Genomic DNA, 23,986 nt, shown 5'->3' with positions numbered 1-23,986 from the left:
CATATAGGCCTCAGAATACAATTATAACACAAGTTATTTCTTACCTAATCAGATTACAATCAGTGGAGGCTAAGTACTCACAAAGCTTGAGGAAACTTGGAGAACTCGATGATATAATCCAGATATAAATAACATACCAGTGTAATTGGAGGAGTGAACCAAAAACGGGAAATGGTGCACAAACAGTGTGCTTTGTAATCAAAGTCACGTATTGAGTAATGTGTGAAAATATGAGGAAAAGTGCAACAAAATGTGACAAAAGTGTAACGTGACAGTACGTGACAAAAAGTGTGAAAAAATGTGAAAATGTGACAAATGTCTCTCTCACATTGTCCTTGAGCTTATGAAAGCAGAATTACTCCGCCTCTCTCGGCTAACTAGCCACTAAGTTGTCTTTAAAAAAAAGCTACAGCCGATTATAAACAATAGTGGCACCTGCTACCAATGGAAACCTTACACATATTACACAAAAAGAAAGGGCGTGCCATCAAGAAAGCCAGGAAAACTTTATTTAGGCTTTGATTGGCAAATACTCTCATTATGCTCCTCCCACACCATAAGTTACACCCAGTATGGTCAAGGACAAAAGGGTTATCTGTGCAATTTATGGGAAAAACAACTAGTGCGTTATCAGCCAAGAAGGCAAAGTTGACCACTGAGTAAATGCAGTTGAGGTCTAGGGTTACCCTTTATAGGCAGCAAAACTGATAAAAGATTTATCGATCTTGGCAGCTCGCCTGTCTCCTTACATTATCACCTCATCTTCTGTTTCACCCATTCACTATTGGGGTAACTACACCAGTGACACCTCCCCTCCTGAGAGAAGAAATTTCCCAAGGGGAAATTTCTGGATACCGTACAATTTAAGTTTTGGACAGGTAATCTGCTAAAATATTACTAACACCTTTTACATGTCTCAAATCAAGGGAATATTTCTGCAAAAATAGGGCCCAGTGGGTCAATTTAAGATTTTTTCCTTAAATCCAGACAAAAATTTAAGAGGGTGGTGATCAGTGTAAACTACAACATCACCTGACCCAGGACCAACATACACATAGAAGTGCTGAAGGGCAAGTATGAATGCAAGGAGTTCTTTCTCAATAGTTGAATAATTTCTCTGGGTCTTATTGAACTTTTTGCTAAAATAGCACACAGGGATCTCAAAGCCTTGATCATTATCCTGAAGCAATACTGCGCCAGCTCCTAGGCCACTGACATCAACAGCTAATATAAAGGGTTTGTCAAAATTTGGAGCTTGAATCACTGGGTGACTTGACAGGATGGCTTTGACTTTAGAATAGGCATCCTCACATTCTGGCTTCCACTCATACTTGACTCATTTCTTTTTAACAAATCAGTGAGGGGAGCTACAAGATCAGGGAAATTCAGGACAAAACGTCTGTAGTACCCTACCATACCCAAGAATTGTTGCAACTGTCTCTTTTTTTGGGTTGGGGGAATTGACTATAGCCTGAACTTTAACATCAGTGGACTCACATGGTCTAAACTGACCACATAACCTAGGTACTGCACTCGAGCCCTTACAAATTCACATTTAGTTAAATTAAGCACCAAATTAGCAGAGGACAGTCTCTGCAGCAAGGCATTTAGTTGGCTCAAGTGTTGTTCCCAGGTGTCACTAAAAATAACTACATCATCAATGTAAGTAATACAACCATCCAAGTCCTTGTTGAGATAATTCATCAGCTTTTGGAATATACCAGGAGCATTCTTCATACCATAGGGCATGACCTTACATTTATAAGTATTGCCATTGACCACAAAACAGGAAACTTCTTGGGCCCTTTCTGTAAGTGAGTCTTGCCAATATTCATTCATCAAATACAATTTGGTAATAAAATTAGCACTGTCTATCGCATCCACACAATCATCTACTCTAGGAAGTGGGTAGGTATCAGTCTTGGTAAGGGAATTCTATCTATCTATCTATTGCCAGAGCCTCAATCCCGTTTGGGGTGGCCACGAACAAATCGCCTCCAAGTCGCCCTGTCCCCCGCCATTTCACTGCCCTACTCCCAATTCACACCCCCCTCTCTCATATACCTCTCCACCCCATCCCTCCATCTCATCCTCGGCCTCCCCCTCCCTCTTCCCCCCTCCACCTCACTCACATACACTCTCTTCGTCAGTCTTTCACCCTCCATCCTCTCCACATGGCCAAACCACCTCAGTGTGTTCCTCATAACGCTTCCTATCACATCCACATCAACACCACAATGCTCCTTTATATCCTCATTCGTCAACCTGTCTCTCCATGTGACTCCACAGGCTCCTCTTAAATAACTCATTTCCACTGCTCTCACTCTTAACTTGTGTCCTTCCAACAACGTCCAAGCTTCACTTCCATACGTTAGAGTTGGTATCACAGTACTGTCATGTAGTAACTTTTTCACTTCCATGTTCACTTCCCTATTTCTTATCACTGCTTTCAAAGAACCAGCAACCTTTCTTCCCTGCTGTACCCTTTCAAGCACTTCACCCTCCAAACCTCCATCCTTACTCATCACACTACCCAAGTACTTAAACGTACTCACATTTTCCAATTCCTCACCATCCAACCTCGCTGTACATTCACTGACTTCACCTCTCTCAAAGACCATCACTTTACTCTTCCCTACATTCACCTTTAGATTCCGTTTTTTACACACTCTCCCAAACTCATCCACCAAGCCTTGCAGCTCCCCTTCGTCTTCACTCAACAACACAGTATCATTTGCAAAAAACAGTACAGGGAGTTTCCAAACACTATCCTCTCTCACCAGGGCCACTCCAACATCCACTACCCTACCTTGTACCTCTTTTATTACCCCATCCATGTACAGATTGAACAACAATGGAGATATGACACATCCCTGTTTCAACCCAACTTTCAAAGAGAAAATTTCACTTAGTTCACCATCCACACGCACTGAAGCCTTCGCACCATTGTACATACTCTTCACAGCATTCAACAACTTCCCATATACTCCATATATTCTTAACACTTTCCACAATCCTTGTCTATCCACCCTGTCATATGCTTTCTCCAAATCCATGAAAGCCACATACAACTTCTTTCCCTTCTCTAGAAACTTTTCCACTAAAGATCTAAGAATGAATATCTGATCTACACAACCTCTTCCCTTCCTAAAGCCTCCCTGTTCTTCTCCAACTAATTTCGCTGTTCTTTCTCTAACTCTGTCAATAAGTATCCTACCATACACTTTTCCTATTATACTAAGAAGACAAATGCCCCTATGATTACCACACACTTCTTTTTCCCCTTTTCCTTTGTAAAAGGGAATAATTATACCTGACTTCCAATCCTCCAGGACTCTACCTTCCTCCCTGGCCAATCTGCACATCTTCCACATCCATTCTACTACTATCTCTCCTCCATGCTTCAGAATTTCACCACACACTCCATCAATTGACTTTACAATAATCAATACAAAAGCGATGTGACTCATCGGGTTTTGGAACCATTATGACCGGGAAGCACCACTCACTTTGACAGGACTTAATTAATCCCTGCTGCAACATGTAGTTCAGTTCCTCTTGAATGACGGTCTGCTTCTGAGAACTAGCCTGGTAGGGGGACTGCTTTACAGGGCTGGCATCTCCGATGTCCATGTTGTGCTGTGCCACTTCCGTCCATCCTGGGGTGTCCGGAAAGACATCAGGGAACTTCCTGAGAAAGGCAACAAGCTCAGCACACTGCTCTGCAGTCAAGTGGGAGAGTTGATCAGTCAATGTACTCCAAGCATCCTGGTTTTCTTTCCAACTGGTTGTCTGGTCCAAACTCAAAAGGCAGCCCTCGTCCTCTGCCAACTCGATGGCTGACACCATGCATGCAGCACTAGGGGGGGGGGGGTCCACGTCTTGCCTGTGGTACTCCTTTAACATATTTACATGGCACAATGTTCATTCCTTCCTCCAGTCTGGAGTTGAAATAACATAATTGACTTCACCTACCCTTTTCTCCACTACATAAGGGCCTGCAAAACTTGCCTGCAGAAGTTGACTAAGAATGGGAAGCAAGACAAGAACTTGATCACCTGGATGAAACACTTTGTTCCTAACTGTCTTAGAGTGGTCATATCACCTCTTCATCTTCTCCAGGGATGACTCCAAGAGTGCCCTGGCTACTTCCATAGTATAGGCCAGTCTTTCTTTTAATTTAGCAAGTTAATTTGGTCATCATCCTTGAGCCATTGTTCTTTGAGGAGTTTAAGAGGATCTCTTACTTCATGGCCAAAGATTAACTGAAATAGGGAGTAGCCCAAGGACTCACTTGGTGCCTCTCTGGTTACAAAAAGTAGGAAAGGCAAACACTTGTCCCATTCTTTTTTTTATCAAAACACATCTTTTTCAGCATACACTTCAAAGTTTGGTGATACCTCTCTAATGCACCCTGACTCTGAGGACAATATGCTGAGGAAGTGATCTGGGAGACTCCTAACTCCTTAAGGGTTTCTCTGAACAATCTGGAATTAAAATTACTGCCTTGATCTGACTGAACTTCCTTAGGGAGACCAAAATGGGTAAAGAAGGTCAGCATCTCTTTTACAACCAATTTAGCTGAAATATTTCTCAAGGGAATGGCTTCGGGATATCTAGTGGCCATATCTAACATTGTGAGGATGTACTGGTGGCCTGAGGAGGTTTTAGGCAAAAGGCCAACAATGTCCACAAGGACTCTAGTCAATGGGGCCTCAAACACAGGTAGAGGAATCAAAGGAGCTGTAGGGATGGGCTTATTGCTCTTTACCGACTAGCTGACATGTGTGACATGACCTACAGAACCGGGAGACATCTCGACGGATTCCAGGCCAGTAAAAATGCTGCCAGATGAGGGAGAGAATCTTCCTCATGCCTAAGTGACCTGCTAAAGAAGAATCATGAGCAATGGACACAATTTTTTGTCTATAGGGTCTTGGAACCACCACCTGTTGTACAGTCTCCCACTCGTTATCATGAGCAACACTAGGAGGTCTCCATCTTAGCATTAACACGTTGTTTGGCCTTAAATAATAACACTCTGTCAGTTCAGACTCACATTCATATTCCCTAACTGTTGAGTCATTTAAAGTGGCAATCTCTGGATCAGATCTTTGCACATCAGCCACCTTTGCACTTAGAACAATTTGGGGAGAATCATCAACCTCTGAATCATTTAACTGGGCAAAAAAGTTATCACCAAGCCCAATATCATCATCAGCATTGCTATTGACATTACTGTCAACATTCTCATGGCTGGCTTTCGCCATCATAGCTCTAGTCACAGCACATGCGGGAAACAACGTAGGATCCAACTCTTTAGTCTTATCCTCACGCAGGAGTTTTTGACATGCAGGGAACAGCTCTCACCTGTCCTCCTGCCAAGTCATTGCCCAAAAGGAAAGTGACCCCTTGTACAGGAAGCTTGTCAACAATACCCACACGCACTGAACCAGTAACTAACCCTGACTGGAGCTTCACCTCATTTAGGGGAACAGATACAAACTCAGCTATACCCTGCAACAAGACACATTCATTAAGGTCAGCTACATCAACTCTCTCCTTCATCATTAGTGACTGTGAAGCTCCTGTGTCTCTGAGTATAGTGACTTTCTTACCACTGTATCCATCAACTGAAACTAACCCCTTAGATATGAAGTTAGCAAATAAATGATCTGGGGAGGAGTCACTTTGTGTACTGCTTGGGGGAGGACACTCTGATGGAGTCTTATTACTACTCTCACCTGAACCTGACAGCTGCACTGCACCAGTCTTGCTAGTGTCTAGCAGTGGCTCTACAGGATTCTGTCTATCAACCACTGACAGTTCCACTCTGGCCTTATCAACAATATGCACCCGCTGGGGTTGTCTGACTACCACTAACAATATCTGTGGATGGCTGATCTCTCTTGGTGTCAAAAGATTCCCAAGAGTTTACCAAAGTAATAGGTTTCACATTAGAACTTTTCCCTCGTTTTTTCCAGCATCAATCCTCCAAGTGCCCCGTTTTCTGGCAATACTGGCAAAATCTGACACCTTTTCTTGACCCTCTGGCAACACTGTCCTCACTTACTTTTGTGGAACTAACATGCTTTGGGGTTGCAGTGTTCCCAACAGTGTCACTTGACATTAACTTGCCTTTGCCAGAAGAAAGGTTTACAGAAACTGGTTGGTTCACTCTCCTACCCTTAACAAATGACTGAGGCATACGTTCATGCTTATGAATTATATTATAATTATCTGCTACAACAGCAGCCTCAGCTAGTGTATCTAAATCTTTCTCCCTAGGTATGTAGCAACATCCCTATCTACGTTACCAGTGAGGTTCTCCAAGATCATTAATTGTTTTCATTTTGAGAAATCATCAACTTTCTTAGAATGTAACTATTGATCAAATAAGTCTGTGGGTACTCTAACATATTCCACATGAGTCTGATCATTCTGTTTAAAGGTAGATCTAAATTTAAGCCTTTATGCCTCTGGCACGAGTTCATATGCTTTTAGAATGGCATCATTTACATAGTTGGCACTTTGATCAGCTAATAAAGAAATGCAAGCTTCTTGAGCCTTTCCTTTCAGAACACTCTGCAGCAGTATTGTCCAAGAGTCTTTTGGCCACGAGAGCCTACCTGCCACTTTTCAGACATATGGAAAATGCTTAGTGACATCTTGCTTATCAATGGGAGGCACTAGCTTAATGTTCCTGGCAACATCAAAAGACTCCCTGGCAGATGAACTACTAGCTCAAGGTAAACTATCAGGGTGCTTCAGTCTGAATTCGTGATCCATTTCCTTTTGTCTCATTTGAGCTTGTAATTATATTTCTCTCATTTTTATTTGCACTTCAAGTTGTTTAAGCTTAATTCTGGCCAGCTCAAGTTGCACACTGTCACCAGTATCATGAGAGGAAAAATCACTGGGGCCAGGTATCTCCGATTCCAAAGGCTCAGGGTCAACAGCTTATGCAGTATCAGATGGTTCAGAACTAACTATGGAGGACTCATTTTGCTCAAACCTGATGTCCAATATTAAATCAAGCAACTTAGTGATTGAGGCAGAAAATCTCAACAGTAAGGCCTGGGCAAGCAATATGAGCTCTTGTTTTGTGAGTGTTTTCACTCTGGTTGGGGAAAGCTTAGAATCCAATAATGCTTTCACATCACAATCACTCATTAGGGCCATGATTACTGATTATAGTTAAGTAAGAATAAGCATTGTGTAAGTGGCCAGGGTTGCCAATAATATGTCACAGAGCTATCCTGGCGAGGTCGCCAAATTGTTATGAGGGTGTATATTACGGTGCACTCATAGCCCTTAATTAATCACTAATAGAGATAAGGTAAAGCTCACAAGAGAACTAACTTCACTTTACTGTACACTATGACATATACGCACCAAAGAAGAAACCAGAATTCGTTTTCCAAAATGGGAATTCATGTAGGCCTCAGAATACATATATAAATCAAGTTATTTCATACCTAATCAGATTAAAATCAGTGGAGGCTAAGTACTCGCAAAAGAAACTTGGAGAACTCAATGATATAATCCAGATATAAATCACACACTAGTATAAATGAAGGAGTGAACCAAAAATGGGAAATGGTGCACAAACAGTATGTTTTGTAATCAAAGTCACGCATTGAGTAATGTGTGAAAATATGAGGAAAAAATCAAAATGTGACAAAAGTATAACATGGCAGTATGTGACAAAAAGTGTGAAAAAATTTGAAAATGTGACAAAATGTGTCTCTCTCACATTGTCCTCAAGCTTATAAAGCAGACTTACTCTGCCTCTCTTGGCTAATTGGCAACTAAGTTGTCTTAAATATAATCTACAGCCAATTATAAACAATAGAGGCACCTGCTACTAATGGGAGCCTTACACATACTACACAAAACCAATGGCGTGTCGTCAAGAAAGCCAAGAGAACATTATTTAGGCTTTGATTGGCAGATACTTTCATTTTGCTCCTCCCACACTATTCGTTACACCCACTATAGTCAAGGAAAAAAAAAAGGTCTTCTGAGCAATTTATGGAAAAAAAAACAAGTAGTGTGTCATCAGCCCAGAAGGCAAAGTTGACCGCTGAGTAAACACAGTTGAGGTCTAGGGATACCCTTTACAGGCAGCATAACTGATAAGATCTTGGTGGTTTCCCTGTCTCCTTACATTATCACCTCATCTTCTATTTCACCCATTTGCTACTGGGGTAAGTATGCCAGTGACTATATATATATATATATATATATATATATATATATATATATATATATATATATATATATATATATATATATATATATACAGACGTAGTAATCCTGTAACGTTTGTAACGTTTGATCGTCTGGCTCTGAGTTACTTGTTTTAAGGGGAGGGGCACTAACTCTTTGCCAACCCATGTGTTGACACATACAGAAAATGTATGGGTTAGTTATATGGTAAACACCCAGCACTGTAAATAGTTTTCTGACTTGTCATTCAATGTAAATCCACCTGAAAAAGAAAGAAGAGTTATAAAAAGTGAAAAGAAAATGGGAGAAATAATAGCCAGAGAGGAGGGCAGACACAGAAAAGAATATAAAGAGGGAAATAGGGAGGAGTAGATCGAGTGAGTAGATAATGGTTGGAACACCCTCTTTATATCTATCTATCTGTCAATCTATCTATCTATCTATCTATATAGACAGATCGAGTGAGTAGATGATGGTTGGAACACCCTCTTTATATCTATCTATCTATCTGTCTATCTATCTATCTATCTATCTATCTATCTATCTATCTCTATATATATATACTGTTTAGTAGGAAACATAAAAGAAAAATGATGCAGACGTTAATGAAAACGTAAGCTCTGTGTTAAGCTTTTAAAATACATTCTTTTCTTGCAGATATCACCTCCTTAATTAATATGACATCATTTCTGTCTATCACACAGACCACCAGCAATCTGTTTTATTTAAGTTAGACAGGACATTTGCCTGTGATGAGGTATATTAAGGTAGAACCTGGCATTTCCTTTATAAAAGTGTCCCTTTTATAACCGGCTGGCTGGTAGCAAGAAAGTTAAAAATGTCAGGTGCATACGATCAACTTCGTCAGTTATAAGTGATGAAGTATTTTGTATTGTATTTTTTCTACCTGCAGACGAATTTCATTCACTGTAGGAAAGATTTACTGAGGTAGGAGTCAGGTATTACCTTCAATAATTTCTTCACTACAAAAAGACTCCCCTAAGATGAGTAAAATGGGTGGGGGGGTGGGAAAGAAGAATAAACAGAGTACATTATTTGACTGAAAGGGTTAATGCTCTTTGTTTTCCTGAGTAGTAGGTTCCACAAGCCTTGGCTGAAATCAACAGAATGTGTTAGATGTTTTGCTGAGTGTGGTATTCAAGTCTTCTTACAACCGAAAGATATTATTCGTCTGAGATGTCGTCGAAATGAAAGGTTAGAACAGTCTTCATCAGCCCCTTTAATCTGAGGACGTTTTGTTCAGTTCATTCCAACTAATGATATAGCGGAAGAAAGGAACGATCTAATGAAGAGGCTAACGAATAATATCACCTAAAGACTCTGGTTGGAAAAGTTTCTCAGAGCCTCCCCTTTTACGGAGGGCAAGAAGAAGCCTACCCGAAATCCCAAGCAATCTCACTCTTTATTTCTGTCCAGCCCAGTGGATATATATATATATATATATATATATATATATATATATATATATATATATATATCTATATATATATATATATATATATATATAATAGATAGATAGCTATAGATATAGTTATAGATAGATATATAGATATGTTTACAAGAAAAGCGCGGAAAGAAAGTAAAACATTCGCTTCAAGCAATTGATCCAGTGGCTCAATATGACTTTGCTCTTTAGGTTTGACACTGGAGAAGTTCTTTTTTCAATATCGAATTGTATTATTCTTCCGAGACTTTCACCCCTTTCTCTAAGTTTGGTTCAAATCTGATCAAAACTATTTGGTTGACATTACTTTTTGGCCCTGACATTTGACTTTTCGCTCCGACCTTTGCATTAGACTGACTTTTCTCAGAATAGTATCCTATTTTCCTTACCTTACCCTGAGACCTCCTGCAAATTTTCATTTTAATTGGATAAAAATTCTTAATATTCACTTTGCTATATGACACTGGCTTTTGGCCCCACCAGTTGTTCTAAAAAGAACAATATGTTAAATTTAGGCTGATTCTCAACACTTTCACCAAGTCTGATCCAAAATAAATACAAACATACAGAGCGAAAATTTACCATACCCTAGAAGATGCAATGGTACATGGAGAGTAGAGAGGCCGAAAGAAGTACAATAAAGTACTTAAAAGAAGTGGAGAAACAACTGGGTAGATATGCTATGGAGTGGATTAGGAAGACAGAGGGTATGTATCAGGTATTCATAGCAGCGAGTTAGGGTGCGAGGTGAAGAGAAGATATAAGGGAGTGAAATGACCACTATGGTGGAATGAAGAGCTGAATCCAGCTGTTAAAGAGAAGAAAACTTACAGGAATGATGGATCTGGACAAACGGAATAATGAGTTTTATGTTACGAATAGGAGAGAGATGAAGAGATTAATAAGAGAGGGTGTGGAGTGGATAAGGACTTCGAAAGAACCGTGGATGTAAAATGGAAAGAGTGTAAGGAACAGTTTTGAAAGGTCAAAATATAGAAGACAGTGAAAAGGGAAGTTGAAGACATGTAAATGATAAATATGGCAGAATACTAGTGGAGATGAGAGAGAGAAAGTGATCAGACAGAAATAGCCTTTTTAGGATATGTTGAACAGAACGAACAAAGATAATTCAGTATTAGCCGTTGGAAAATGGGCAGGGCAAGAGCAGAGGCAAGAAGGGAGAAGGATCTGGAGGATGGGAGTGTGTGAGGCACTAATTTGAGTTAAAATGGAGAAAACGCGGGACCTCGATGGAACATGTGATGAAATATTGAAATGCTGGGAGGAGACAGTGAATGAATGGATATGGAAGGTGTGTTGGCTGGCCTGGGAGAAAGGTAGAGTTCCAGAAGACTGGAAGTTAACTGATATGGTTTCCCTTGGCAAAGGAAAAGAGGGAAGATATGTGTGTGGCATTCATGGGTGTGTGTATCTCTTTTGTGTAATAGGAAACATATCAGGTAGGATACATGTTGACAAAACTGGGGAAACAATCGAACAATGCACTTAACAAGAACACGGCAGTTTCAGAAAAAAGAGTTGTGTACACAAGTTATTCATTCTAAAAAATTTAGTGTAAAAGTATCCAGACAGGGAAAGATGTTGCATGCTAACTTCATGAATCTGGAGAAAGTAGGCTATATGAGAGACTAGCTGAGCATGGGATGCATACAGGGTTGAGAATATAGTGAGTAGACTGGAAGTGGTTGGGTACTGTCAAGAATATGCATGAAGACAGAAGGGCTTTGATGCGTGTCAAAAGTGAACCAAGTTCTATTATTTAAATGTTGGATTGATAGAAGGATGTGCCACTATCTATCTATTCTATCTATTGCCAGACGCCTTAATCCCGTATGGGGTGGCCACAAATAAATCGCCTCCACGTTGCACCGTCCCCCGTCATTTCACTGCCCTGCTCCCAACTCAGACACTCCTGTCTCATATACCTCTCCACTCCATCCCTCCATCTCATCCTCAGCCTCCTCTTCCCTCTCCCCCCATCCACCTCACTCACATACACTCTCCTCGTCAGTCTCTCACCCTCCATCATCTCCACATGGCCAAACCACCTCCTAACGCTTCCTGTCACATCCACATTCACACCACAACGCTCTTTTATATCCTCATTTGTCAGCCTCTCTCTCCATGTGACTCCACAGGCTCCTTTTAACTCATTTCCACTGCTCTCACTCTTGACTTGTGTCCTTCCAACAACAAGCTTCACTTCCATACGTTAGAGTTGGTATCACAATACTGTTATGTAGTAACTTTTTCACTTCCATGCTCACTTCCCTCTTTCTTATCACTGCTCTCAAGGAACCAGCAACCTTTCTTCCTTGTTGTACCCTTTCAATTCTTCATCCTTCAAACTTCCATCCTTACTCGTCACACTCCCCAAGTACTTAAACGTACTCACCATCCAACCTCACTGTACATTCACTGACTTCACCTCTCTCAAAGACCATCACCTTACTCATCCCTACATTCACCTTTAGATTCCGTTTCTTACTTGCCCAAACTCATCCACTAAGCCTTGCAGCTCCCCTTCGCCTTCACTTAACATAGTATCATCTGCAAACAACAGTACAGGGAGTTTCGAAACACTAACCTCTCTCACTAGGGCCACTCCAACATCCTCTGCCCTACCTTGTATCTTTTTTATTACCCCATCCATGTACAGATTGACAAGCCATGGAGACATGACACATCCCTGTTTCAACTCAACCTTCAAAGAGATAAATTCACTCAGTTCACCATCCACATGCAATGCAGCCTTAGCACCATCATACATACTCTTCACAGCATTCAACAACTTCCCATCTACTCCATATATTCATGATAATTTCCACAATCCTTGTCTATCCACCTTCTCATATCCTTTCTGCAAATCCATGAAGGCCGCATACAACTTCTTTCCCTTCTCTAAAAACTTTTCCACTAAAGATCTAAGAATGAATATCTGATCTACACAACCTCTTCCCTTCCTAAAGCCTTCCTGTTCTTCTCCGACTTATTCCTCTGTTACCTCCCTAGCTATGTCAATAAGTATCCTACCATACACTTTTCCTATTACACTAAGAAGACAAATGCCCCTATGATTACGACACTTCTTTTTCCCCTTTTTCTTTGTATAACGGAATAATTATACTGACTTCCAATCCTCCGGAACTCCACCTTCCTCCCAGGCCAATCTGCACATCTTCCACATCCATTCTACTACTATCTCTCCCTCATGCTTCAGCATTTCACCACACACTCCATCAATTCATGGGGCTTTCCCCAATTTGACTTTCCTTATTGCTTCCACAACTTCTATCCTACTGATTTCTTCCTGTCTTCTCACCTCCCTCCTTCTCCCAGCCATTGCCCAGCCACTTATACTCGCATTACTTCCATTCTCTATGTTCAACAAGTCTTTAAAGTGTTCTCCCCGTCTGCTCACTTTTCTCCCTTCTCCACTAGTAATCTACCATTTTTACCTTTCACTCCCCTACTAACTTCACTGCCACCCTGTCTTACTCTCTTCACCTCCTTCCAGAACTTTTTCTTACATTCCCTCCACTTTACACTCAAATTCCTTCCAAATTCCTCATCCACTCTCTTCTTACTCTCTCTTAGTAATCTTTTCACCTCTCTCTTTCTTTCTACATATAACTCTCTCTTCCGCCTCTCAACTTCTTCCACGCCCCTATTTCTTATCCATTCATTGTATGCTTTCTTCTTTTGTGCTACAGCCTGTCTCAACTCTTCATTCCGCCATGCTGTTCCTTGCATCCCCTTCCGTCTTCTCTTCACCCCACACACCACATCACATGCTGCACATATTTCTTCGGTGAATATCTTGCACACATCTTCCAAGTCCCCCATCTGCTCCATATCATATTTACCCAATCGTTCCTCCATTTCTTTCTTATATTCTGCCGTTTTCTCATCCTCCTGTAACCTTTCCACTCTCCTTGCAACTACTCCTTCCTCCCGTCCTTCCTGTCTTCTATTTCTCCATCTTACTTGGATCTTGATTCAGGCCACCACCAAGTAATGGTTAGAAAGTCCACTCCCCCAACCTCTATAAACTCTTGCATCCATTACACATCTTTGCATCCTTTCATCCATACACACATAATCAATCATTGCCTTCCTTTTATTCAGTTCACGACCCACCCTTCTCATCACCCGCCATGTATACCTGTGGATCATTTTGTACCTGAAGAGAGTATTGGCTATCACCAACCCCCTCTCGGCAAAAAAGTCCACTAATACACTGTCATTCTCATCTATCTCAGCAGGCACACCCCACTCACCAACTATTCCATCCACCTTCAAATTCCCTAGCTTACCATTCATATCACCAATAAAAAACACTCTCTCATTCCTTCCAAACATTTGTCCAGGATGTGCCACATTGCCAGTAATTCATTCGTTTTTAAAGGCGCCAACATGCTTGCATGAGTTGACCTTGGTCACCAAGTGGCAGTCTTCCACGGTGATCGATCTCTAGCAGCCTCTCTGTTCAGTTCTCAATTAGAAAAGCCACGCTCTGTGACTCGTCCCAAGTCCTTTTTTATCTACCTCTCGTAACTCTATCATCAACTTTTACACTTCTCACCCTTTGTACCAAATTGTTATCCTCCATCTTATACACATTTCCAAACCATGACAGTCAAACTTTTCTCATCGCAATATTACATTCAAGTGTGATTCCTCCTCGCAACTCATCATTCTTAATACCAATCCCTCCCCAAGTCCCCCAGGCCCATAACTAAAAAGCCGTAGCTTATCATTCTCATCTCAGTACGTTTGAGTCAACGAATATCCTCCCCCTTCACTGCCCATGTCTCACTACTTTATAGCATTAAACTCCTAACATATGCTCCATACAATGACCCCCGAACACAGAGGGAGAGCCCTTTCAGTGTGAAGAAAGGCAACAATTACCTGAACTTCTTCCAACCACTCCTTACCCTTGTCATCAAGCTAGATCTAATCAACCTTCAGCATGTAATATGCCTCCCAGATAGCAAACCTTCCAAAACAACATTCACGAAAACCTAATTACTCAAACCTTCGTTCACTCCTACCTGGGTGAAAGTAATTAAGGGAGGAAAGTGGATGGTCCTCTGTCGTTCAGGAGACATGATATAATTTGGGAATTTCTTGTACTACTGTTCGCCAATGATACATTAATATGAAATGAAGACGAGTGGAAATCATAAAGTTTGGCAAATGAGTTTGGAAGTGAGTTTTTTTTTATGCAATGAAGAAGGAACGAAAGGCCAGGAGCCGGCAAATTGTTCCTTCCAAGAAAAAAAAAAAGTAATGGAGAGCCAAATTCAAGACCTATTCATTTTGAGATGCCTGGACACACTGCGTTTGAAAGACTAGAGATTATAGGCAGCAGGAAATACTGACAGAAAGATACAGTTCCAGAGTTGACCTGTTGCATACACAAAGGGCTGGGAGTAATGGTTAAATCTTGCATTAGAGAGTTGGACAGAAAAGGGATGAGAGTTTGTTGCTAGACGGACACTATGCACCCAATGTAATAGTGGAGGGATACAAGCAAACAGTTCAGAGGAACAGTGACCATTGAAACCGATACAAAAACAGATAAAGATGCAACAGTGCTACGAAGTGACAGAGGTTGAAGGAAGCCAGTAAGAGGAGGAGAGTTAACAACATGAAAAACGTTTGACCCCAACTTGTTGAAACGAAATGTTTGTGGGGAGCGTCCCCACTCATGAGAGTTGTACTCCACGCACAGGCGAATAAAACTCATGTATAAAGTCAAGAACTATGCAGGGGTAAAGAAAGCATGGAGTCGGCTTAGCTCACCTAATCTCTTGGGAGCAGAATTTAAAAGAGAGTTTATATGATCTTTCCAAGAACAATCCCGAGAAAATGAAACTCCAAGTATTTCTGAAGATGATGCAAAATTGAGCTGGATATTGTTAAAAATTGGAGGATACTCCTACGTAGATTTTGTCAGATTGAAAGATGTAAGAAATGAGCTTTTGATGCATTAAAAACAATTTACTTTTACCCCAATCATAGATATGAGCCAAGACAAACATTAGATGTGCCATAGCCTCAACCATTGTTTGGTGAGGTAACTGCTGAGATGGACGCAGCAGGAAGTGAATGGAAAGGTGAAGGGTGGAGTCATCAGCATATGAGTGGATAGGGTTATTATGTACAACTTAGAAGGCCATTGATGAATGAAAGGAAGAGAGTTGGTGATAGGACAGAACTCTGAGGAACACCACTATTAATAGCTCTCGGGGAAGAACGATGGCCGTCTATAACAGCAGCTATAGAACGACCAGAAAGGAAACTACAGATGAAGGCACAGATAGAAGGATAGAAATCTTAAGAGGGCAGTTTGGAAACTAAAGATTTATGCCAGACTGTATCAAAAGCCTTTGGGATCTCAAGTGCAATGCAGAGCTTCCGCCAAAGTACCGAAATGAGGATGACCAAGAGTCTGAAAGGTAGTCGAGAAGATCACCGGTGGAGCATCCTGCTGCAACCCATACTGACGATCAAAAAGAAGGTTGTGATAGGAAAAGTGTTTTAAATTTGTTTTTGTTAAAGAACAGACACAAAAACTTTTGAAGTACAGGATGTTAAAGAAATTGGGTGATAGATAGAGGGCTGGGAATGGTCACCCTTTTGGGGGACAGGCTAAATGAGAGCAGACTTCCATGGCATGCAACCTATCCCAAATGAGTTAATGCCAGCGGCATGTGACCTACCTCATATGAACGGGTCATTTTTACAGTCCATCACGAATATTCTCGATGGAACACCATCACTCAGTTTTATAGGATAATAGACTTTTTATCATCTCTTCTCCTCATTACCAAGGAAGGGCCTAGAAACATACTTGTTGCAACAGTAGCTATTATGAATGATATTCGTGCATTTCCTGTTTCATTAATTACAGTGTTTGTACCTAAGGAAGGCTCAAACATATCTCTAAAAACAACTATTGATGATAAAATAAAATGCAAGGCCGACAAAGGATAATGGAAGAAAGGGAAAACTGTGGAATAAATTATCAAAATTAGCAAATCACACTCAAGTTATAGTTTCTTGGACTAACTGGCAACTCAATGAGGCTTTGGCCATAGTGAGTCTGTCTCTGATGACTGTTACTACGTAACTATTATGCTAATATATATATATATATACATATATATATATATATATATATATATATATATATATATATATATATATATATATATACATATATATACACGAGGTGCCACCCAAAAGTTCCAGTAATTTGAACAAAGGGAGCCAACCGTTTGCAGTTTTGCCTTTTGCCACTAGGAGTCAGCAGCACCGCATGTGCGTCATTGTGGCCCCGGCCGTGTCTGTGAGCGGACGTGTTGTTGAGCTATGCTTACTATTGTAATGTGGTGTGTAGGTGGTTTGGAGGTTTTGCAATGGCGGACCACTGGCGCAGCAATGTCAAGTCGATGTTGATCGTTTTCTTAGATATCCATGGGATTGTTCACAAGTAACTCGTCCAACCCGGTCAGTCTGTCAGCTTAAGTTTTACTGTAAAGTTTTGAAGCGTCTAAGGGAGAACATCCGCCACAAACGTCCAGAATAATGGAAAAACAAGGATTGGGCCCTGCATCATGACAACGCCCCTGCCTACACATCAGTTATTGTCCAGGAGTTCCTAACTTCCACTAACACGGTAGTCATTCCCCATCCACCCTATTCGCCTGACCTTGCCCCCTGCAACTTTTACCTGTTTCCCAAGATGAAATTACGATTGAAAGGGCATCAATTTGACTCAATTGAGGAGATCCAGACGGGATCGCAGGAGGTGCTCAAGACCATCAGGCCTGAAGCCTTCCAGGGATGCATGGACTTGTGGAAAAAATGCTGGGACCACTGTATACATGCCCAAGGGGACTACTTCGAAGGAGACAGTGAGAACTAGGAAGTAAAGTAACTTATTATCCTACAGTGTTCAAATTACTGGAACTATTGGGTAGCTCCTTATATATATGATCAGGTGTGTAACACATGTCAATATTTTGCTATGGATGGTAATGCGGTGACATAGTTGCACCACAGTCTGTTTTGCAACCCTTTTGCCGCATTGCAATGGTCAAGAAATTATACCTAAAGGTGAATGTACCTCTGAGTAAATTTATGTTATGTGACAGGAATTAAGTCAAGGAATGAATAGTGATGCAAGATGGTCAGGAAATAAATCTTAGTGCCTTCAGATATTTAGACAGTGTGATAAGCAAGACTGGAAATCTCGAGCATGCAGCATATGAAAACTTAAGCCAAAAAAGAACCGTTGCTACGTCATTGAGATCAGTGGTTAGAAATAAGGATATATATCTATCTATCTATCTACAGCCCGAGGCCCTAATCCCGCAAAGGGTGGCCGCAGACAAAACGCCTCCAAGTCACTCTGTCATCCACCATTTGACTCCCCTCCCCCCAACTCACCCCCCCCTCCCTCATATACCTCTCAACTCCATCCCTCCACCTCATCCTCGGTCTACCCCTCCCTCTCCCTCCCTCCACCTCACCTACATACACCCTCTTAGTCAGTCTTTCATTCTCCATCCTCTCCACATGTCCAAACCACCTCAGTGTATTTCTCCTAATCTTTTCAATCACATCCACATCTACCCCACAACGTTCCTTCACTTCTTCATTCGTCAACCTGTCCCTCCACGTCACTCCACATGCTCCTCTCAAGTAACTCATTTCCACTGCTCTCACTCTTGACTTGTTCCCCTCTTGCAAGGTCCACGCCTCGCTTCCATACGTCAGGGTAGGGATCACAATACCATCATGCAGTGACTTCTTAACTTCCATACTCACCTCCCTATTTCTCATCACTGCTTTCAGTGTGCCAACAACCTTCCTTCCCTGCTGTACCCTTTCACGTACTTCATCCCCCAAAGTTCCATCCTTACTCATCACACTACCCAAGTACTTGAATGCACTCACATTCTCCATATCCTCACCATCCAACCTCACAGCACACCCTGTGACTTCATTCCTCTCAAACACCATAACTTTACTTTTGTTTACATTAACTTTCAGCTTCCTCCTCCAACACACTGTCCCAAATTCATTCACCAAACCTTGCAACTCCCATTCATCTTCACTCAACAATACTGTATCATCAGCAAACAGCAACACCGGAAGCTTCCAAATCTCACCCTCATTCATTAGGGCCACCCCCACATCCACTGCCCTACCTTGTACCTCCTTTACAACCCCATCCATATATATATTAAACAGCCATGGAGACATTACACACCCCTGTTTCAGTCCCACATTGAGATCAAAGAACTCACTCAGCTCACCATCCACTCGCACCGTAGCCCTAGCTCCCTCGTACATACTCTTCATAGCACTCAACAATTTCCCCTCCACTCCATATATTCTTAATACCTTCCACATACCTTTCCTATCTATTCTGTCATAAGTTTTCTCCAAGTCCATGAAGGCAGCGTACACTTTCCTTCCCTTCTCTAGATACTTCTCCACTAAACATCTTAGAACAAATATCTGATCTACACACCCTTTTCCCTTCCTAAATCCCCCTTGTTCTTCTCCAACTAGCTCCTCTGTCATATGCCTAACCCTATCAATGAGTATTCTACCATATATTTTACCAGTCACACTAAGAAGGCAAATACCCCTATGGTTACCACATACTTCTCTCTCCCCTTTTCCTTTGTACAGAGGAACAATTATACCTGATTTCCAGTCCTCTGGAACCCTGCCCTCTTCCCAAGCCAATCTACACAACTTCCATATCCACTCCACAACAATCTCACCCCCATACCTAAGCATTTCACCACACACTCCATCAATTCCTGGGGCCTTTCCCAGCTTAATCTTCTTCATCGCTTCCACTACTTCCGACCTACTGATCTCTTCCTCCCTCCTCTCATCTCTTCTTCTCCCAGCCATTCCCCAACCACTTATACTCACACTGCTCTCACTCTCTACATTCAACAAATCCTCAAAGTGCTCCTTCCATCTCCTCAATTTCTCTCTCTTCTCCACCAGCAATCTATTATTCCTATCTTTCACTCCCCTACTATTTCCCCTTTCACACTGCCTTACTTTCTTTACCTCCTTCCAAAACAATTTCTTACTCTCCCTCCATTCACACTCAGATTCCTCCCAAACTCTTCATCCACTTTCTTCTTACTCTCCTTCACCAGTCTCTTAACCTCCCTTCTCCTGCTCACATATACCTCTCTCTTCTCTCTCTCATCTTCTCCCCTACCTCTACTCGCCAACCATTCACCATATGCCTTCTTCTTTTGTTCCACAGCTCGTTTCACCTCATCATTCCACCATGCTGTCCCTTGCACACCCTTGCATCTCCTCCCTCACTCCACAAACCGCCTCACACGCTGCGCTTATCTCTTCCGTGAATATCTTACATACGTCTTCCACCCCTTCCATCTGCTCTAGCTCATACCTTCCCAATCTTTCTTCCACTATGCTCTTATACTCTGTCCTCTTCTCACTATCTTGCAATTTCTCCACTCTTCTCACAGGAGCTGCTTCCTCCTGTCTTCCCCTTCGCCTTCTCAACCACTTTCTTTGCAGCTCTACCTTGGCCATCACTAAGTGATGGTCCGAGACTCCATTCCCCCACCCTCTCCACACCCTTGCATCCAACACTTGTCTTCTCATTCGCTCATCCACACACACGTAGTCTATCATTGCCTTTCGTTCAACAAGTTCACCATCCATCCTCCTCATTACTCTCCATGTATACCGGTGGATCATCTTATGACAAAAGTAGGTGTTGGCTATTGCCAACCCCTTACCAGCACAGATGTCCACCAAAGCACTACCATTCCCATCTACTTCAGCTGGCACACCCCACTGACCAACCACTCCATCCACTCGTACATTCCCAACTTTGCCATTCATGTCTCCAATCAACAGCACTCTCTCGCTCCTCTCAAATAAGGATATGAGCATAGAAATTAAAAAGTCGCAGTATGACAGTAGTGAGATCCCCCTTCTAACGTGTAGGAGTGACGCTCGGACCCTACTGGAAGGACACAAACCTTGAGTAAGAGCAGTAGAAATGAGAAGTACCTGGAAATACATGGAGAGACGATGATGTGGATGCGTTTGAAAGCAATAGGTGAAATACCTTGAGATAATTTAGCCATGTGGAGAGGATGGACAGTGAGAGACAGACTACTGGACTGAATCTGAGTGAGGTGGAGAGCAAGGGAGAGAATGAGGATGAGAGGAGAGATTGGTTTGGAGAGGTACAATAAAAAGATATCACTGGGTGACAGTAGTATGAGCACCACTCTAATAAAGCATTAAGTGATATGCTCTCACTCTGAGATAGTTTGGCCATGTGGAGAGGATAGATATTGAGATACAGACAAGGAGAATCTATGGGAGTGAGGTGGAGGAGAGGGCAAAGACCCAGGATGAAATGAGGAGATGGGTAAGAGAGGTATACGAGAAAGGAGGTCGCGAGCTGAAGAGAAGTCAGCCTCGTGGTGGAGGTCAGGGTGACTGGGAGGTATTTCGTTTGTGGCCACCTCTTATGGGATAAAGATACCTGACGATAAATCAGCAGATTGTAATAATATGACTTCATACCTAATCACTAAATATTTGCAGATGATTATATCCTACGTAGGTAAGATTTTTTGAACTGGAAAGAACACAATAAGCTTCCATTAAAACCAGTATTAATAATACACAGTCTTAATGCTAGCCAAGGGTTGCTGCATGCTGGATCTGGTGAGGAAGGGACAGCATACCACCCTTCGCCTGTCGGTTCATTGTGCTGAAGCTCATAGGTTCCTCCACTTTTCGAATTTGAAAAATGACCCAAACCGACACCTCTGGGTGAAACTGAACTCTAGAGGGCTAAGAAGAATAAAATCGCATAGTAAAAGAAAGTTTTGAGACGTTGTTGCGAAAGATTTAAATTTAGATAACAGAAGATAAAAACCTGATATTTCCTAATGAATGAGTATAATGGAATATGGAGGGCATTATCACTAATATTAACATGGAAACATTTTATATAACTTATTTTAAAATAAGCACTAGCACTTGAAAATGAAAAAGCAATGGACTGGTTGATGGTCCATTTTTTGTTATGTAAACAATTTATATGGGTGATAAATGTGCCGAAATACCCCTGGGGGTAAGGAGGTTTCAAGAATACTCCCCCAGTATCCCTGCTTGTCATATGAGGCGACTAAAAGGGTTGGTGGTGGGTTAGTGCCCCACCCCGTGAAAAGAACTAACTAAACAAGCGAATAAAGTGCCTTGGACCAGGACGGACCATGCACTAACGACTAAGGAATGGACAAAGGACATTCTGAGGGTGGGGACATACAAGCGTGGGTGATTGTATGTGCATATGCGCCGACAGAGGACCAAGTGGCAAGAGTGAAAGATGAGTTTTGGGCAAGTTTAAAAGCATGTAAGGACAAGTTTGAGAGGAGCAAGAGAGTGTTTTTTGACTGGAGACATGAATGACAAAGTTGGGAATGTACGGTACGGGTGGATGGGGTGGTTGGTCAGTAGGGTGTGCCAGCTGAAGTAGATGGGAATGGTAGTGCTTTGGTGGACATCTGTGCTGGTAAGAGATTGGCAATACCCAACACCTACTTTCATCATAAGATGATCCACAGGTATACATGGAGAGTCATGAGGAGGATGGATGGTGAACTTGTTGAACGAAAGGCAATGATAGACTACGTGTGTGTGGATAAGCGAATGAGAAGACAAGTGTTGGATGCAAGAGTGTGGAGAGGGTGGGGGAATGGAATCTCGGATCATCACTTAGTCATGGCCAAGGTAAGGCTGCAAAGCAAATGGGTGAAGAGACGAAGGGGAGGAAAGGAGGAAACAGCTCCTGTGAGAAGAGTGGAGAAGTTGCAAGATAGTTAGAAAATGGCAGAGTAGAGGATAGTAGAAGAAAGATTGAGAAGGTATGAGTTAGAGCAAATGGAAGGGGTGGAGGAAGTATGTAAGATATTCACGGAAGAGATAGGTGCAGCGTGTGAGGTGGTTTGTGGAGCGAGGAGGAGATGCAGGGGTGTGCAAGGGACAGCATGGTGAAATGATGAGGTGAAACAAGCTGAGGAACAAAAGGAGAAGGCATATAATGAATGGCTAGCGAATACAGGTAGAGAAGATGAGAGAGAGACAAGAGAGGTATATGTGAGTGAGAGAAGGGATGTGAAGAGATTGGTGAAGGAGAGTAAGAAGAAAGTGGATGAAGGGTTTGGGAGGAATCTGTTTGAGAAATGGAGGGAGAGTAAGATATTGTTTTGGAAGGAGGTAAAGAAAGTAAGTCAGTGTAAAAGGGGAAATAGTAGGGGAGTGAAAGATAGGAATAATAGATTGTTGGTGGAGAAGAGAGAGAAATTGAGGAGATGGAAGGAGCACTTTGAGGATTTGTTGAATGTAGAGAGTGAGAGCAGTGCGAGTATAAGTGGTTGGGGAATGGCTGGGAGAAGAAGAGATGAGAGGAGGGAGGAAGAGATCAGTAGGGCAGAAGCAGTGGAAGCAATGAAGAAAATCAACATGGGAAAGGCCCCAGGAATTTATGGAGTGTGTGGTGAAATGCTGAAGTATGGGGGTGAGATTGTAGTGGAGTGGATATGGAAGTTGTGTAGACTGGCTTGGGAAGAGGGAAGGGTTCCAGAGGACTGGAAATCAGGTAAGCTTGTTCCTTTATACAAAGGAAAAGGGGAGAGAGAAGTATGTGGTAACCATAGGGGTATTTGCCTTCTTAGTGTGACTGGAAAAATATATAGTAGAATACTCATTGATATGGTTACGCATATAACAGAGGAGCTAGTTGGAGAAGAACAAGGGGGATTTAGGAAGGGAAAATGGTGTGTAGGTCAGATACTTGTTCTAAGATGTTTAGTGGAGAAGTATCTAGAGAAAGGAAAGAAGGTGTATGCTGCCTTCATGGACCTGGAGAAAGCTTATGACAGAATAGATAGGCAACGTATGTGGAAGGTATTAAGAGTATATGGAGTGGAGGGGAAATTGTTGAGTGCTGTGAAGAATATGTACCAAGGAGCTAGGACTACGGTGCGAGTGGATGGTGAGCTGAGTGAGTTCTTTGATCTACATGTGGGACTGACACATGGTTGTGTGATGTCTCCATGGCTGTTTAATATATATATATATATATATATATATATATATATATATATATATATATATATACATGGATGGGGTTGTAAAGGAGGTGCAAGGTAGGGCAGT

The sequence above is a fragment of the Coenobita brevimanus genome, chromosome 70 (genome assembly GCF_032717465.1).
Source record: "Coenobita brevimanus isolate Jiangsu-jjx chromosome 70, ASM3271746v2, whole genome shotgun sequence".
Taxonomy (NCBI): domain Eukaryota; kingdom Metazoa; phylum Arthropoda; class Malacostraca; order Decapoda; family Coenobitidae; genus Coenobita; species Coenobita brevimanus.
The sequence above is the reverse complement of the archived record's forward strand: the minus strand, read 5'-3'. Positions refer to the sequence as shown.